Genomic DNA, 18,020 nt, shown 5'->3' with positions numbered 1-18,020 from the left:
CAGTGTCACATGCTTTTACCTGAGCCCTAGAGAATGCATTTTACTTTTACACTGGTACAGTTGTCCATGCCACAGTGAATTTTGTTACAAAACACTCTTCCTTTTCTTCTGTTTGCTGTTTTAATTTTATTGGAAAAACTAAAAAAATATGTTAACAAAACTTTTTGTCATTACAAAAAATGCTGTATTCAAGCATCTGTTGTAACCCATTTATTTTTAGGGCAAAATGAAAAAAAGCCCTACCAGCCAACGTCAACAATTCGTATTTTCTCCGGCATCCAAGTCACTAAGGCCCTGTTTTTGAGTTAGGAGCAAAGCAAAGAAAATGAGTAATTTTGCACCTTGGCAAAACCATATTACATTAGAGAGGGAGGTAAATTTAAAATGTAGGTACAGATTTATAGTTGGGATACAGCATACTTACCTACTTTTGATACCAGCTTTCCGAAAGGGGGTCCATCGAGGGGGCGTGGCCGCACGCAAGGTGCCACTAGGGTCCGCCCCCTGTCAATCTTAGAAAATTCCGGCCAATCGTAGCAGGGGGCGTGGCCACAATACCGTGGTTAGCCCCGCCCACACCGTCTGAAACAACGGGGAGATGCTGGTTCCGGGATTTTTGCCTGCTCTCTCGGGAGTCCGGGAGAACTCCCAAAAATTCGGGAGTCTCCCGGACATTCCGGGAGAGTAGGCAACTATGGGATACAGCATGTCATATATCAGCTATAATTTCAGTGTAAAAAAAAAAGCTATCAAGTATGTGTGTGCTACATGAAAAACAGCCAGTATATTCCTTGTGTGATAAAAAAATCAATGAAGTCCATTTGTAACCCTTGCATTGTAACATGGTTTGTCCAGGTGCAAAGCTGCTCCTTTTCTTTGCTTTGCTCCTAACTCAAAATCAGGCCCTAAATGTATTGCTATTAGTCAAAATAGGGATACAAATTTCTGTTTTGGGACATTTAACTGAAACATTTTGTGGGCTGTGTTATGACTATTTCTCAGAATGCCTTGTTGAAAGGATATTGTTTGTAACGCCAAGCAAGCATTCATTGATTTACTGATAAAATAAGTGAGAAAATAACAACTAAGCACTGTTCTGTCGCTATCAAAGATGCTAATCAGTTGAGTGAACAACTATTACTTGTCTTAAATGCAAGCATAAAGAAGAATAAGGCTCTCTGTGTAAAATTTTGTGGTTATATATATTTTGCTAGGCATATATGGAAAAATAAATTTAAGTTGAACATGTAAAATGGATATATTTCTTCTTTAGCTTCTGTTATTTGAATCATATATAACAGGAATATAGCAGGAATATCAAATCCAGGCTACTGAGGTGTTTTGAATGGCTTGAAAACCACTGAACTAGAACAAAGTTCCTCAATCTGTTTCTTACAAGGCGGGACACATATCAAAATTTCCTGCGTGAGCGCACATATGATAATTACAGATTGCTTGCAGCAAGCCATATTTCAAGAATGTCTCTGACCATGAACAGTTGAATTAGTTAAAGGAGAACTGTTTTTTAAGATTATTTTTATATACTGACCTTAGCTAAACTATTTGACCTTTCTTGTGAGTATAGTGCTCTACTTAGCACCATTATAGCAAATTAATTAATCTGTAGTACCTGGGGAATGTGTTCTTCTGACAGATGAAATGTCAGTTAAACACAAAAGTAGACATGCTGCCTTGCGCTACCTTTAATAAGTTAATTCATGTGTTTCTTCTAAATGCAAGGAAAATACTGTTTAAATGCATGATACTTTTCCTTCAAATAATATCAATCATTTTCTAGAAAGAATGATTATCAAGTGGCTATTTACAGTATATTTGATTTTGCTACGCTTAATTGGATGCTCCAGACAATTCCTGCTTTCTTGTTTATTTTGCTTTTAAATAAAGATGAACTGTCATCATACTGATGAGAGTTGGGATTGCTATTTATTATACAGTAAAAGAAGACTGATTCCCCCCCCCCCCCCACACACATACACACACCATTTTAACAGGGGAGAGTCCTGTAGTCAGAGTAGCCAGTATGCTAATGTCTAAACTGGGGTGTGCTTTGCCTCTTCAGTGCTTCCTCTCCTCCTGTGCATCACGGCTCCCAGTGCTGTAAATCAGGAAGGAGCGATGACAGCAGTGACATGCAAGAAGTGAGGGCAGCTCTGGAGAGACACAGCATACAACATCACTCATATGTTAATTACTTCCTAGTGGTGCAGAGCCCTCTCTATCCTGCACCACCTACTCCAACCCCTCCATGTCACTTCTCTCCGCAATCTTGGTCTAGAGCTCCAGCAACATTGGGGCTGACGCAGAGAGGGATGTACACCAGTTTGCATAGCGATCTTGTGTGAAATTGCTCTGTGTATGCCCAGATGGTGGGTACACGCATAAGCAGACTTCTGTAATTCTGGCACTAATGCCTACTGGCACCTGGAGAGGCGGGATAGGGGAGGGAAGGAGCGCTCTAAATTTGCAAAGGTGTGTTTATGCAAATGCAGCTCATGCAGACCTGTATAAACAAGCATATACTCCTGTTACTAATTGTATCTTTTGCACCTATCATAGGGCAAGTGCAAATACTCACTGCTGCTGATAACTTCTCACAAACCAGGTACATACACTGCTGATGTGGGGGCGGACGTATCTCGAGATGGGTACGGCTCTGCATGTGGGTGTACATAGGCTATTTTTCTGTGCTCTATTTTTTCACAGTAATCTACTCCAATTTTGTCTTTCAGTTGGAAAGATGGATCTGGAAAGTATAAGTATACTGGGTGGGTTCAATGCAGGACATTCCACTAAAAGTAATGTCATCCTTACCACATAAATGAACACGTATAAACCCTGTCACTCTGGTGATAAGAACCATCAATTTTTCTTCAGTTGATTATATGTTTTATAATCTGTTGGTCATTATTTTTTTTACATCATTGAAAATGTTGCGATACTCTGCAATACAGTTCAATTTACTGCTCTATATATACACAAGTTTAAGAGTTCATTCACACTTATACACTTTTTTCACATGCTAACTTAATGCTGCACCACCACCCATTATTAGAGCATGCCCCTCATTTCTTCCGTAGACAAGACCTGGGAGCTGCTACATGCTACTAGAAAATGAATGTAGTTAACCAAATTTAAATATCGTCGATTCGTCCTCCCGCTCAAACACCCTCCCCCCTTTTAGGTTTTGGCTGGGTCTGTAAGAGGCGCAGGGCTAGGTTTCTGGGCACCCTAGGCAAAGATTCAGCCTACCCCCCCAATACCCTCGATCCACATTCATAAACTCATCAAAAAGAGAACTGAAAGCTTCAAATATAATGAAGGTATTTATTTAAGTGTGAACTTATTGGGAGTAGAACATCCTTCTATATAATTTCTACATTTCTGAGTACATTGAGTATAAGTGGACATGAGTATAGTATATGAGTATAGGTTTTTGTTTATGATTGTTTATTTAAAGACTAAAGTCAGTGTATTACCTAAAAATTTAAAATTGATGTATACTGCCTGTCAGGTTGTCCCAAAGCTGATATCTCAACTGCTGCTGTTCAAGGGCTACATTACATAGGCATCATCAGAGCTGACTTAAGTCTTTAGGGATCCCAAAGCACACTCAGATAGGTGGGGGGTTCCTATTGTCTAGTAAGAGTGGAATACATTCAAAGAGGGGGGGGCGCCACACATGGGCAGGGGGAGGACAGGCACGCATGGGCAGGGGGAGGACAGGCACGCATGGGCAGGGGGAGGACAGGCACGCATGGGCAGGACAGGCACGCATGGGCAGGGGGAGGACAGGCACGCATGGGCAGGGGGAGGACAGGCACGCATGGGCAGGGGGAGCACAGGCACGCATGGGCAGGGGGAGGACAGGCACACATGGGCAGGGGGAGGACAGGCACACATGGACAGTGGGAGGACAGGCACACATGGGCAGGGGGAGGACAGGCACACATGGGCAGGCACACATGGGCAGGAGGAGACATTGGCAGGAGGAGGACAGGCACGCATGGGCAGGGGGAGGACAGGCACACATGGGCAGGGGGAGGACAGGCACACATGGGCAGGGGGAGGACAGGCACACATGGGCAGGGGGAGGACAGGCACACATGGGCAGGTGGAGGGCAGGCACACATGGGCAGGAGGAGACATTGGCAGGAGGAAGACAGGCACACATGTGCAGGGCGAGGACAGGCACACATGGGCAGGGGGAGGACAGGCACACATGGGCAGGGGGAGGACAGGCACACATGGGCAGGGGGAGGACAGGCACCCATGGGCAGGGGGAGGACAGGCACCCATGGGCAGGGGGAGGACAGGCACACATGGGCAGGGGGAGGACAGGCACACATGGGCAGGTAGAGGAGGTAGGCACACATGGGCAGGGAGGAAGGACAGGCACACATGGGCAGGTAGGCAAGACAGGCACACATGGGCAGGGGGAGGGGGGGCAGGCACCTGTGGGTGTCATGGTGTTGTCATTCTGCATGAAAATCTACTTACCATAGATTCCAAGTTTCTCCATTTCCGTAATCCAAGGGCAGGAACAGAGTTGCTCCTCTTTCACAGTAATTCTGAGCAGTGCAGCTACCACAGCACCTCCCCTGCCGGACTTCAGCTTCCTGGGCTGCCTTCAGGCTGCAGCTGAATGTAGCAACTCCGGAAATTCATTAGGTGCTTTGAATGTACACACAATCGTGCTTCCCCCAGAAACTGCTTCTAAACATGCCTACAACTTTACAGAATCTTCCCCCCTAACTTCCCCCACTCTCACAGATTAATAGACGGGGAGTCGTGCTGCCACTGACACCAGGAGAACATTCACCTGACTGTGAGTGTCTATCCATGATCCCGCCTATAGTGAGGCTATGGGCGGCATTATTTCTTCATGAACACTTCCGTGGGTGCGGAATAGGTGTGCGGAAGTGAGACAGAAGGGCGCCTTGCTTCCCTGCTGTGATTGGCTGAACTACTGGTTAATTAAAAGATGTGCGGCGGTGAGCTTAATTATGCCAGCGGTTGCCGCTAACATTATCAGACATTATTAACATTTATGCCTTGAGTCAGTGGCGCCCTCCAGAGCACGGCACCCTAGGCAGCTGCCTAAGCTTGCCTAATGGAAGTGCCGGCCCTGAAGAGGAGCAGAGGAATGAACCCTGCATGCAGCAGCTCCCGGGACTCCAGCTTGAGTGTTGCACTACCACCTTGTAATATGCAGTTTTGCAGCTTTAATGCAATGAGAACATATGCATGTCATTGTTGAAAGTCAAATAGTGCTATTGTTATTATCCTTTAATTATATTGTCCCAACATTTTCTGTAGTAATGTACAGTCATGAGTTAAAAGACACGGCGATCTTTATTTTTTTTGTAGCAATGTAGCTAGTATAGCGAAAAGTTTGACTTATTCTTTAACTCCAATAGCTACATTACTTATTAACGAGACAGACAAAGAGATCACGGCCACTGATTTACAACAGTTGGAGCATACTTTGTGCCCATTACAATGGTAAATTCAGAGATTGGAAGTCAGAGCATGTAACCATAGGTGTGTTTTCGTTGTCATAGGCTTCCCCCGGACATTATGAGATGAGCTATAATCCAGGGACGGGACATTAGTGAACTGAGCTTCTGGATAAGTGCTTTAACTGTGCGTAGTGCTCAGGAAACATCATTACTCAGATTAATAACTGCTTAAAAGCAGCACTTGCATATCAGGAATTAGGAATTATCCTCTAGGAAAGGGATCGGCTGTCAGGATGCAGACTCTACATTGTGTTCTATTACTGAAAGTAGAATACTCGGCAGAATCACCCCCACCCACTGAATAGAAACATGCACAGAATGGAGTGCTATAAGGACAGTCCTATGCTTCCCCCTGTGGACTTACTAAGTGTAAATTCACCAGGTGATGTGGGAGCCCCATTACACCTCCACATTTTACACTTACATGTCAAACCTATCAAAAGTTTAGTAGTGGAGCACAAATGAATATTTTCATCTGAAAAGCTGATTTCTTTATAAAGTTTTATAGTGGGTTCCAGTATTATTAACACAGATTCTGTAAATCCAATATTAAAGGCAAAATCCTGGGAAATGTAGTTCAGTTTTCTGCCACTATAGGGAAGTTTTGCATTTACGGAAGGCTCATTTTTCTCATGACCTCAAACAAGGACGCTATCTGTCCATCTGTTCCCTGACATGACACCAGTGGACAAAATATGACAACAGCTTTTGTTTCATATATAACAAAAGGGTCATGGGTATATGCTTGCTAATCCACTGACCAGGGGCACGTACGCTCTATCCACTCCACTAACCATCTGACTCACTGTCCCAGTGACAAACATAAAATAGGTAACAACACATACTGTGGGACGGGAACTCTACAGGACTGCCACCCAACCAGTTACCGGAGTTCCCCTCATATTAACCATACAATGTTCTCTAAAAAAAAAAAAAATCCCCTCCCCTTAACCTCCACAAAGAAGTCATTTTAGACTTAGCCTCTGGTCCAAATCAGAAAAAAATCAGCCTTCTTCACTGCTTCTTGTAAATGTATATTAATGATGTCCAGACCAATATCTGATAAGTGTACAGCATCATACCTGTAAACCCCCAGAGTATGGGCCTGATTCATTAAGGAACTTAAATTAAGAAGTTTCTTATTTAAGTCTCCTGTAAAAAACCATGTTACAATATTTTGATATATTAAGTGGTATATTTTGTGTTAATTCCCCTTAGGTCCTTTGCAAATGTGCTTGGCAGGCCAGCAGTAGTGGGAGAGTATAACAAGGAACTATAATTATGGCCAGTGGAAGTGCCGTAGGTGCCCCTCATTGGTGCCTCACTTCGGGCTGAGCCTCTATCCCAATCCCCTATTTCTTCCTCATGTGGAGGAGCGGGGAATGGGGAGAGGCGACATCTGCTCCTCTGTATTAAACTGGGACATCATCAGCACTTAACTCCCAGCTGTTCACTGATATTAAGGAGCAGTAGCCAGCAGTTTCACTGTTATGGGGGAGCAGATGGGGGAAAAAAACACAGAATGAGTGACATTGTGCAGTATTTTAGGCCCCTAAACATCAGCAGCCTAGGCAACTGTCTGAGATCACATATACCACTATGACGTCATTTCTAGTCCATTAGAAATGACGTCATTTTAGTACCCAGAGGTCCCCCTGACAGCCGGCAACGCACCGGAGACACCGCTGGCTGAAAATAAGTTAAGTAAACATTTGTTATGTATTTTTTATTAATTAAAATCTTTTTGTTTTACTTTTTTTTTTACTTCCCAATTTTTTTTTTTACAGTATGAATGGTGAGACCCAGGAATTACACGGGTTGCACCATTCATACTGCAGGCGAGCGGGGTCTAACACGGGAATTACCCCTCGCAAAATCCCGGGTCTAAGTCCCGGGATTTTAGACCCGGGAGTTTGTGGTTGGACTATTCATACTGCACCAAGACCCGGGTTTTTCAGCGTGCCTCTGCAAAAACACGGGTTTTTGGTGCAGTATGAATGGGGTATAAGTGGCAATGAGGGTCCTGACTACAGTAATGAATTGTTACTGAGGTAGAGTGAGCATATGCATTGCATATACATTGAATTACATTGAGTTACTTATCAGATTTTGAGAAAGAAATTGGCAAGAATAAATAAGTTACATGTGAAACAGTGAGGGTCATTTATGAACCCGAAAAAAGGGGCACCCACAACTTCATTAGGTGTGCAAGTGCACCTACATGTCCGGCTAGCACATTTTACAAGGCACACCCACTTCATGGTCCCTGGACTTGCCCTATGCCCAATCTTTCCCTAGATATGGGAGTTTCCAAATATACCTAAAAATACACATGGTAAAAACAATTGATGTGCCCAATCTAATCAAACTTTTGTACCCCCTGCCAAAACTATGCCATTTTTGCCTGCAAATGCTTTCACATCTCTGTAAAAACTGGGTGCAATGAGTACAAAAGACATAACAATAAGAGCATTTACAATGTCTGCAATACTGCATACTATTGGATAGTGAAGAAGCATGCAATTAGAACTTTTGAGACCTACGCTATGCACAACATCATGCTGTTTGTTTCAGAAGTTTGCTGATGTAAAGCAATTGTACATACAGGGGATACCTTGGTTTTGCAACAGTGAGCTTTAATGGTCCGCCCAGCTCGCATCAAGATTAATTTCTCCTCGCCACTAGGGTGCAGTCCCTGAAAAGTTAAATAAGATTAGATGTGGTGAGTCAGAATAACCTTTATCTAAAGAAAAAAAATAATTTTAAACAAGAAAAAATGTTTTGAAAAAATTTCAGATTAAAGATGCTTTGTTCAAAGAGTTCAGCATTTTCTAAAAATTATTTTTATCTGATATAACCATCTTGGGGATGATGGGATGGCAATAACAAATTATGTATTGCTACGGTACAGTTACAACTGTATCACTTGCTAAATAGGCTTCCTCATGCAAAGGCATGGGCAAGGCATCACCAGCGAATCATACTGCCGGGGGTTACCCAGCAGTGACAATGCAGTGATATCAGTGGAGAAAACCCTTTCATGTATAGTACAAAGTGAGATAAAACCCTATTACCAGCAAAAGTGCTTTTCACCCTTTGATAAATAGGTCTATGAGTCCATTAAACAATGTTCTGATGTGCAGTTGACAAGATAATATCTACTACAACAGGTGTAAAGATGGTTTTACCATCAGCATAAGAAGGGGTTCTTCATTGTACAGGTAGTCAGATTATAGAATTCCCTACTAAAGCAGGAAACTGGATTTAATAGTGGATAGGATTAATTCCTTACAAGAAATACCATCTCAAGCTGTAATTATTAGATTACATTATCATCATCATCCCAACATTTAGACATGCGAAATCAGAACAAAATAAGCACTGCTCTGATCTGTCCAAATTCCATCCAATCTAACCAGAAAAGTCCACTTTTGGATGTAACGCCGGACACTTTTTATAAGCTCTGTCCCTTTCATGTCCACGAATCAGGATTTCATGTGATTTCCATGTATGAGGCAAGTAAGACTATTTTATCATTGTGGGGGTAAATTGGCAACTGTCTTGCTGGGGATATTATTTTGACTTTCTCTAAATCAATAGAATTTAGAATAGGTTGAAATTGATGGACTTTTGTCTTTTTTCAACCTCAACATATATAATTTAAAATACAGGATGAAATATACTACTTCACATCCATCTTTAAAACAAAAAAAGAATCATATATGTCTTGTGCAAATAATTCCTTTGTTCTAATCATTTAGTGGTTCACTATGTCAGCTGCAGAACTGGCTGTATTGTTATGTATATTGTCCTGGTAGTTTCTATTGTAGTGTTCAACTGATGTGTAATAATGTATATTTCAAAGAAATTATACTGTAGAACATTGTCTCCAGTGGCCAGTCGTCATAAAAATGGTAGGATACATACGTTTTCAGTATGATGTCCTCTAGACATGGAATGCATACTTACATTTTTTACTTCATGCAAATGGTGTGCTTTAATGCTTTTCAGAAAGATAGCTAGTGTTATAGGCTTCTTTGCCCTGCTGTTTTTCTTCAATTCATTTATTTTTTTTCAGCATACACATTATTGCTATTATTATTATTATTATTATTCTTTATAAAGTGCAAGCATGTTATACAGTACTGTACATTGAAAGGATCTTAAGTTAATACACACAAATTACATACAATTACATGAAAAGAAAATAAAGCTGGCCCAACCCAAATGAGCTTACAATCTCAGAGGTGTAATAACACTTGATACATAAGGTAGATAAATATCAATTTAGCTGCTGGCGGGGAAAGTGTGTGTTTGGCTACTGCAAGGCACTAACATGCAAGTCATCAATATTAGAGCTGTCAATCGTGACGGGCATTTTTGTGCAGCTACAGGTGGTGTGGTATGGTTGGGCTGAGGAGAGACAGGGAAAGGTGGAAATGAAAGATGAACGAGTCATTGTAGAAGTCTTTAGACAGTCAGCTGCTTCCAAGCATGACTGTCCTTCACCACCTACATTAACTGAACCTCCATACTGTTCTGGCTTTAACTTTTGTTTGGCATGGGCACTCTTGAGGTTATTTACCAGCTTGGAGTAACTGTGTGCCTGGTGTTTTCCTTTAGTAATATGCTTGAGACTTGAAACAGAGCCGGGACACTTGTTCCCAATATTTGACGGCAGATTCTGGCACCAAGTAAAGGAGATCACCATAAGAGAACAGAGATGGTAACAGCAAAGACTGTTAAACTCATTGGGTCCAGCAGTGGAACAGAAAGAGTATTCCAGTAGAACTTGAAAACAACTCCATCCCTGGTGTGATGACACTCCTTGACACTACTCTGTAATTTCCCACTTCTTTCACAAGAAAGTATAGCAGAGAGCTGATCTAGAGTGCCGTCCGCATGACATATTATGAAAGGTGCTTTCTTAAATACAACCGTTCTTTATGTTTGGAACAGTATACATTATAACAGTGAACTAGTCATTGATAGTATTTGCTAACACTATGACAGTGCTGGTTGCTCCCATAACCACATGGATATGGTAGTTATCAGAGGCACACCACAACAGGCCAAACTGCTTAGTCCTGTAAGGATGGGTCATAAGCTGAAGTTGAGGGGTCAGAGAAGGTTAAATTGTGAGGGATGAGACCATGTCCTTAAGCAGGCAAACAAAACAAGATTCTTGAGGCACCAGCAGAGATACAAAATTCCAACTTTGTACATGCAAAGATTGGTAGGAGAAAGGCCCTTATAAAGTCATTATACAGGTGAGGTCTCTAGTCCTAACTGAATTGACCTTAAGCAAACTGCTGAATGCAGATAAAGAGTGTAAATGGTCAGTGTTGACAGAGCATCACTTTTCATCTGTAGCTGGTATTGCGGGGGATCCTCACATATTGCTTAAAGATGCAAATCTGCACCAAACCCATAGCAGCCTATCAACATTTATTTGTGCTGGTTGGACAATGAAAGCAAGTGTATGATTGGCCTCAATGGCTTTAGACCAAATTTTCAAGCAATATTAGTACCCCTCAGTATATCCATGTTTCTATTTGCATATAGAAAGTGAAAATGACCTATTTCTTTACTGGCACTTACATGAGGAAAAAAGAGAGATAGTTAGCTGACTGGACCTCTTAATAGTGAACCTGTGAGGACTAGCTATGCCAAGTGTGAATTGTCTAAAGGTGGCCTTACAACCTATCATGCTTTCTTTCAGCGCTACTACTAAAGGTTTGATATGTGCTCAATTCGTGACACACATACATAGCACAATTGTCCCATGCAGTGGTGGAACTACCATTGGTGCAGCAGGTGCGATGCACCGAGGCCCATGGAGGTAATGGAGCCCGATGCACAGGCAGCTAGTGAGTTGTGGGCCCTGCTTCCTTGCATCGGGGCCTACAGCTCGCTAGTTCTGCCTCTGGTCTCATGTATGATAGTTTGATGGGATAGATAAATGACTGGATCACAGTGTGTGTGACAGGGTTGGGTACTTTATCACAATGCTGAAAACGACGACATTGAATAGCCCAACATAATGAGACCGAAGGTGTCATTCATGACAGTGTGGTAATAGTGATAGCTTGAAAAGGAGACTTCAAACAGTTCCGACAAACAATTCTGACATTGTACAGCGCCGGCTGTACAATGTACTAGGCTGTGTAAAGAACGTTGTACAGCCGACGCCTCCTTAAATTTGCAGCTTAACAGAACAAATCATAGTGGGGCCCTTGAAACTGACGTCATTGTAGGCTGCCGGGATCTTCATTCGTCTGAACTATTTGAAATCTCCTTTTCAAGCTGTCACTATTACCACGCTGTCGTGAATGACACCTTCAGTCTCATCATGTCGGGCTATTCCATGTAATCATTTTCAGCATCATGATAATGACTACCACCAGTGTGACAAGCTTTAGACAATTCTCAGTGAGTGATAACACAAATAATTTTCCTGTTGACTGATAGCAACTTTCACAGTCTGAGAGCATAGTGTTATGTGAAGGCAGAAATAATTTGGAATTTGGACCATAAGTCAACAGTACATTTTTTTATGTTCATCATTGGACATATTCTTTGCTACATATTTTTTTTAAAGCACACTTCTATGGTTGACAGTGGAATTATTAAACCACAAATTCAGCTGGGCTGACATCTTTCCCAGTATTGAAATGAACTGCACAGATTATGACTTGAACAATCCTAATGACACCAGCTTTCTATTAGCAATGCCTAACCAATCCATATAAAGTCACCCATTTGCATTTTATTTAACAAAGAAGAACAATTTCTGTCTTTTGAAATAGTTTTGGTTTATCTCCTTATCCACACCTTGTGCTGTCTTGCAATGCTTGTTCATTATGTGTTGTTACAGATAGTAATACATTTGTTTTAATTATGTTACATTGTCTCTGGAGGAAAGATTATACTGACCTCCTGGATTTGTCAAATATGCTGCAATGTCATACTGCTATACATATCGATGTGTTCAATGGCGTTCTGCATTCTGTTTGTTTTCCTTTTTTTTGTTGTTTTACAATTAGTGCCAACTACCACTGCCCACACACTGGCAGTTTTAATACCTGTAAGCCAAATAGGAAACACTTCTTTAGCTCAGGAAACACTTCTTTAGCTCATTTGCTTGGTATGCATTTAACTGAAGCATATGATACATATTATAGATTTTTATATTAAGACAAAGGGTTAACAAAAATAGATCTATGATATTGTTGTGGAATGTTTCATAGTGTAAGGCATCTCGGTTTGTTCATGAAGTTCTCAGCTATGCCTGAAACTTCATGGTTACATCATCATGCCTTAATGTTATAAAGCACACAGATGCTGCACTTAATGTCCACTGCTCAGTTGTTTGCACTTATTCTCTCCTTCAGCTCTGAGACCTTGTTTCCCCTTCACATATCCCCAAACCACTACCTGTCCGTCTTACCTCACCGTCGGTATGTATTCCTCTATGCCATCCTTCATCTTTCACATCTCCTTTTCCCTCTCCTCCCCCTCTATCCCTCTGTCTGTCTACCTCTTATTTGTTATTTCTCTCAGTATTTATCTCACCCTCGTAGTTTACCTCAGACACAGCAGTTATGACACCATATCCAAGAGTTTCCATGACAACGGTCCTATGTCTGTGAGCATTTTGTTGTAATGGGGGAGCAGGGTTCAGAATGACGAGGGAAACACCGGTGACACACAGAGGCTGTGTGTGATTGGGATTCATGGTGACTCACTATCCCACAGGCGCAGGAAATAAAGTGTACACAGGTGAGCATGGTTTTACCAGTGATACATGTTACTTTTACATGAGTAAGTAACCATAACAACAAAATAAAAGACCTTGAATTGTGGAAAAAACACATAGTGGCCTATTTAACTGGTGTTTTTCACTGGAGCTTGGTCTTCCACCATTTGTAGCTGGCAGTAGACCCCTTGTAGCAGCTTGTTTAATAAGGACAGTGGTGGTACATGTTTCACCACTTTCATCCTTTTGCTTTCGCTGTTTCAGGATGGTGAGAGCAGAGGTGATAGCCTATATGTCATTTCATTTCCTTCCCCTGGGTTGTTTCACAGCTCAGCTGTAAGGCAGAAGAGACACAGATCAAAGAGAAGAAACAGAAACCACATTTGCCACTCCAGGACATATATTATTAACTTGCACTTTATTGTGAACTGTTAAAGTGCATGCACCATGACTGCAATTGGTGACTTGCATGTATGTTCACCTTATGTATTAATAGCAACTGCTCGATACCTTGATGAAGGTGCATATACTGGACATAACTAATAATGGTTACTATATCATATGCCACATATATACATTTTTTCTTAACATATGTACTTTGTAAATCATGTGTCAAAAAATGTCAATACCTTAGATATTGTTCCTAACAATCATAAGTTTTATATCTTTCAAAGGACTATTAATCAGCTTATAGGTGCCTTCTGTGTTAGGGAGTTATTTTTCTCTCCTACCTTCACCATTAGCTTGTTTGGTACTGAGTACCCTGCTGTAAGTACATACATGCTGTGCAATATATCTGAGGAGGTTCTGATCGCATAGTTGTCATCTGATGGGGCTCTGCATTGGTCAGTTGCGTCTTCATTGTAATTGACTATCAGGTCTATGGTAACAAATGATGAAGAGACAAAATGCTGGTGTAAAGGCGTTTTCACCACTTTTTCTTATTTGTCAAAGGGTTAACGCTGGATAAATAATAGCTTTTTCCTGGCATTAACCTAATTACTGGCACTTACTGCTGTCCTCTATGGGGACAGTAGCATTAGGTAATCATCAAGTGAAGCTTTTCACAGCAAAATAATGCCATCTCAGGATAGCGTTACCGGTATATTTCAATGGGATCCAGCTGAAGCCTCTCTGCATTCGCTGGATCTCTCTTGGGGAAAATAGCTCTACGCACTGCACTTTCTCCATTTACCGGCATTCCCCAGAGCAGCCTGCGTTAGTAAATTGCAGCAGGGCTTACGCCTGCGATTTGTGGTTGTACATATTAATGGCTACCAAGCTGAGGTCATAAATAGAAATCTATAGCTTTTTGAAATGTCATATATTTATTTGTAAATGTAATTGGCTGTGCAAAACCATGCCATCAATGAGCTTTAATTTAAGAAAAAAAATAATAAGGTGAGGGATGTGTTGCAATGTTTTGTCCTGTTCCAGATTATGTGCATAGAAATGTGCACACCCTTTCTCTTAATTAGTTTTGGCTTTCTGCAAAATGCCAGAGCAAATGAATGCAGAAAGGAGTATGCACTTTAATGTGCAGTTTAATGTGACTTTAAAATATAGTTACCTATTAAAGCAACTGTCCAGGGAACTTCCAAACTAAAGGGTTACCTACTTTACATGCCTGGTGGGAAGGGATATGTTTAATGAAATTGCAGCATCAACCCAGGCCTAAATCACTGAACACTGAGTGGGCAAAGGTGTGATGAAGCAATTAGCATTATTAGACGCCTTGCCCTGCCCACTTGTTATTGTAAACATATTGATTTGATGTGGTATCATTGGCCAGTAACTTGTGGCTACAATTTTAACAAGTGATATTACATGGTTGCCGAGTGCAAATCATCTTTGTTGTGAAACCTGCTCCTGCTATTAACTACATCTAAGAACTCTGTAGTCCAAAGCCTCTGAATGTTTAGTTACGACAGTTGGGGTTTTAATATTTTGGGATATATTATACTTTTTAAATTTATTTTTGGGGTGGTGCAGAGTTCTTGTATCTATATTTCTTTAGACGTTTCTTCATAAACTTTGCAGTACTTTGCACTTGGTGAGAGTTGCGATTTGCCTGATTGCACTCCGAGACCTGGGAATGTAGTTATTTTCTCTATTTTAACAGTGTCTTGGTAGCATCAAAAGTTCTGACTATTACCAGGTTCTTAGCATTTGGAGTATGTAAGATATAAGGTCTCATAAGCAGGACCCACTTTTCTTCCTACTATTGCCGCTGTAGTCCTGTCTCCTCAGGAGACATAGTAATAATAATATTTGCCCATGTATGTCTCACAGTCCCAAATCTCAGGATAGTCAGATTTTTCTTTAGCAAAAGAGGTCAGGGGTTACTGAATGTGGTCTTGTTACAAGACGGCTGGGTGCATCTTGGGGATTGGCAATTTTGTCTTGATCTTGTCTTCCCCCTGGGAATGTTTGTGATATAGTAAATGTGTTTATCCCCTACTTATTTCTCTTCCTGCATTAGCTTAAGCCATTTTTCTTTTAGCTTAATGAAACAATGGACAAACAAACTGATAATAACTTGATTATATGCCACTTTATTCCTTTTTTTTTATTCTATGTATGTATTTTACCTATATATCATAATAATATTAGGGGGTCTATTTAACAAGTGGTGAAGAACCAAAATGCTGGTGTAAAAATATTTAAAATGCTCGATGGCTGATATCCCATACTTCACATTAACCTCTTAACACTTAATTTAAATACTTTAAATGATGACACAAGACATAAATTTGCTAAAATGAAAAGAAGTTTATTTGCAAATATGGTGGGGGAGAAAAGAACAGTCAGGAGGACATCCGCCGGGCAACCAGGATGTCCCAGCATCAACCAAGGAACATCCACAAAAGGGGGAACAACCAAAACACACCCCGGGTGCACATAACTACCTTACCGGGACCATCTGTCCTGGGCAGTACAGAACCAGCAACTCTTCCGGGTCAAAGGAACGCAACCACAAGCCGACCCACAGGGATGGTATTTAGACCGAAACTATAGCTGACTCATCGAAGAGAGGCGGGTTCAGCATGCCTACTACCGTAGTGTGCGCCCCAACCGCTGGCCTTCGACTGCACTGCGTTTTCCGGTAACTTGCCATCCTGGATCTCCACCAGCATGCCAGACATACTAGGATCTGGCCACGTTACTATAGAACAGCCTGAGAATCCATAACAGGCACCTGCGTTCAGCTAACCAGAGAGGGTTGGCGGGCAACTTCCTGAACTCAAGAGAATGATTCACTTCCCGCCCATCAATCTTATGGACTATACCTAGCCCTCCCCTGTGACATCAGATGCGTACTCAAGTTAAACTTTTGACCCCAGAGAACTAGCTACAGTTTAGTGTCACAGCTTTTTAATTTCCTTCGTGCCTTCTTCTGCCTTTATTTTTGCCACTTTTTCTTATTTAACTAAGTGTTAAAGCTGGCATTAACCTAATTACTAGCACTTACCACTGTCCCCATAGGGCTCAATTGGGAGAGCAGAATTAGGCAATTTATTAATTTGCAGCGATGCATATTGATAGTGATTACATTGGGGTAATTAATAGATCCCTTGGTATTGCTGTTCTTATCATTATATACCATTTCTCTTTGTTTACTGTTATATATGTTCATCCCTGTTAGCTAGTTATAATACTACTGCAGTAGTTTGTCTCTTAGTGGTGTATGTCCATCGCTGCTAGGTTGCTTTACTGCTGTTTGGCTTTTGTTGTATATGTGTCAATGCTATGTGCCTATTATCGCTTGCTTTTTGGTGTTGTGTGTAGTTCACCGCTGAGTGGGTATTGTTATATGTGTCACTGCTGTGTTTCTATTGCAGTTAATGTGCTACTGCTGTATGTTCATATATATGTGACTGCTGTGACTTTTCCAGTTATTAGCATTATAAGTATTTGAGAAAAGCGCAGCTTCCTGAAGCTTATACAACAACCAAAAATAAAATATGGCTAAGTCCCTGGCGCAAAAGATATAACAAACTGAGAGGCAGTTTGCAGCAAAACAATAGGTAACGCCAAAACCTATACAGTAGTACAGAACCAATAAAAATGATTTGCAGGCAAGCGCCAGTCAGGAGATACAATAAACAGTTTAAGAAAATAATAACTAGTCAGGAAGTTCAAATAGTCCTATATTCAAGGAACGAGTGGATCTTCTGATAAAGTCCAAAAAGCTTCATAGATCCTTGTAGATAAAACATACAAAAGAAAAGATAAAACAAAACATAGCGCAAACTGCAAATATAAACAAGAATCAAAGGGACAAAAGACCCTTATAATTAGAGATGGGCGGGTCCGGTTCTCCGAGAACCGAACCCACCCGAACTTTGGGTATCCGAGTACCGAGCTGAGCAGCTCGGTACTCTCCCGCCCATTCCGAATCCAAATCGAGGCCGAACGTCATTGTGACGTCGTCGGATCTCGGAGCTCGGTTCTCGCGATACTTCAACTTTATAAATACACGCCTCCACAGCAATCCATCGCCATTTGACAGAGGGAGAGAGCAGGGTGTAGTCATAGGCTAATTAGAGCAGGGACAGAGAATACAATATTGTTCTTGCAATTGCTCTAACCAAAATCGCTAGTGCAGAGAGGAGGATAGAGGTTTATTATTTTTTCTTCATATTTGGCACTCCCCAGCGCTTTTGGGGTGTCCCCCATAATTGTGCATTAATATTTCTGGCTGTCAAAAGTCATATCTG

The 18,020-nt window shown here is 41.4% G+C and overlaps 1 protein-coding gene and 1 long non-coding RNA gene across 10 annotated transcripts in view; one reads left to right on the top strand and one right to left on the bottom strand.

Annotated features, from left to right (window-relative positions):
• Positions 1 to 18,020, top strand: part of LOC142100743 (NALCN channel auxiliary factor 2-like) — a 471,729-nt gene that overhangs the window by 80,553 nt on the left and 373,156 nt on the right. The window lies entirely within an intron of this gene.
• On the bottom strand, positions 1,993 to 13,249 carry LOC142100745 (uncharacterized). 3 transcript variants are annotated; one of them, XR_012678891.1, is made up of 5 exons: positions 12,991 to 13,249; positions 12,477 to 12,625; positions 8,146 to 8,235; positions 2,597 to 2,764; positions 1,993 to 2,171 (listed from the first exon to the last, which is right to left on the bottom strand). It is a non-coding gene; the product is annotated as an uncharacterized LOC142100745 (long non-coding RNA). The 3 variants fall into 3 exon arrangements; XR_012678890.1 differs by having other exon boundaries at positions 8,155 to 8,235; XR_012678889.1 differs by lacking the exons at positions 1,993 to 2,171; positions 2,597 to 2,764 and having other exon boundaries at positions 8,029 to 8,235; positions 12,991 to 13,239.

Source organism: Mixophyes fleayi, chromosome 9, assembly GCF_038048845.1.
Source record: "Mixophyes fleayi isolate aMixFle1 chromosome 9, aMixFle1.hap1, whole genome shotgun sequence".
Lineage (NCBI taxonomy): Eukaryota > Metazoa > Chordata > Amphibia > Anura > Limnodynastidae > Mixophyes > Mixophyes fleayi.
The sequence above is the reverse complement of the archived record's forward strand: the minus strand, read 5'-3'. Positions and strand labels throughout refer to the sequence as shown.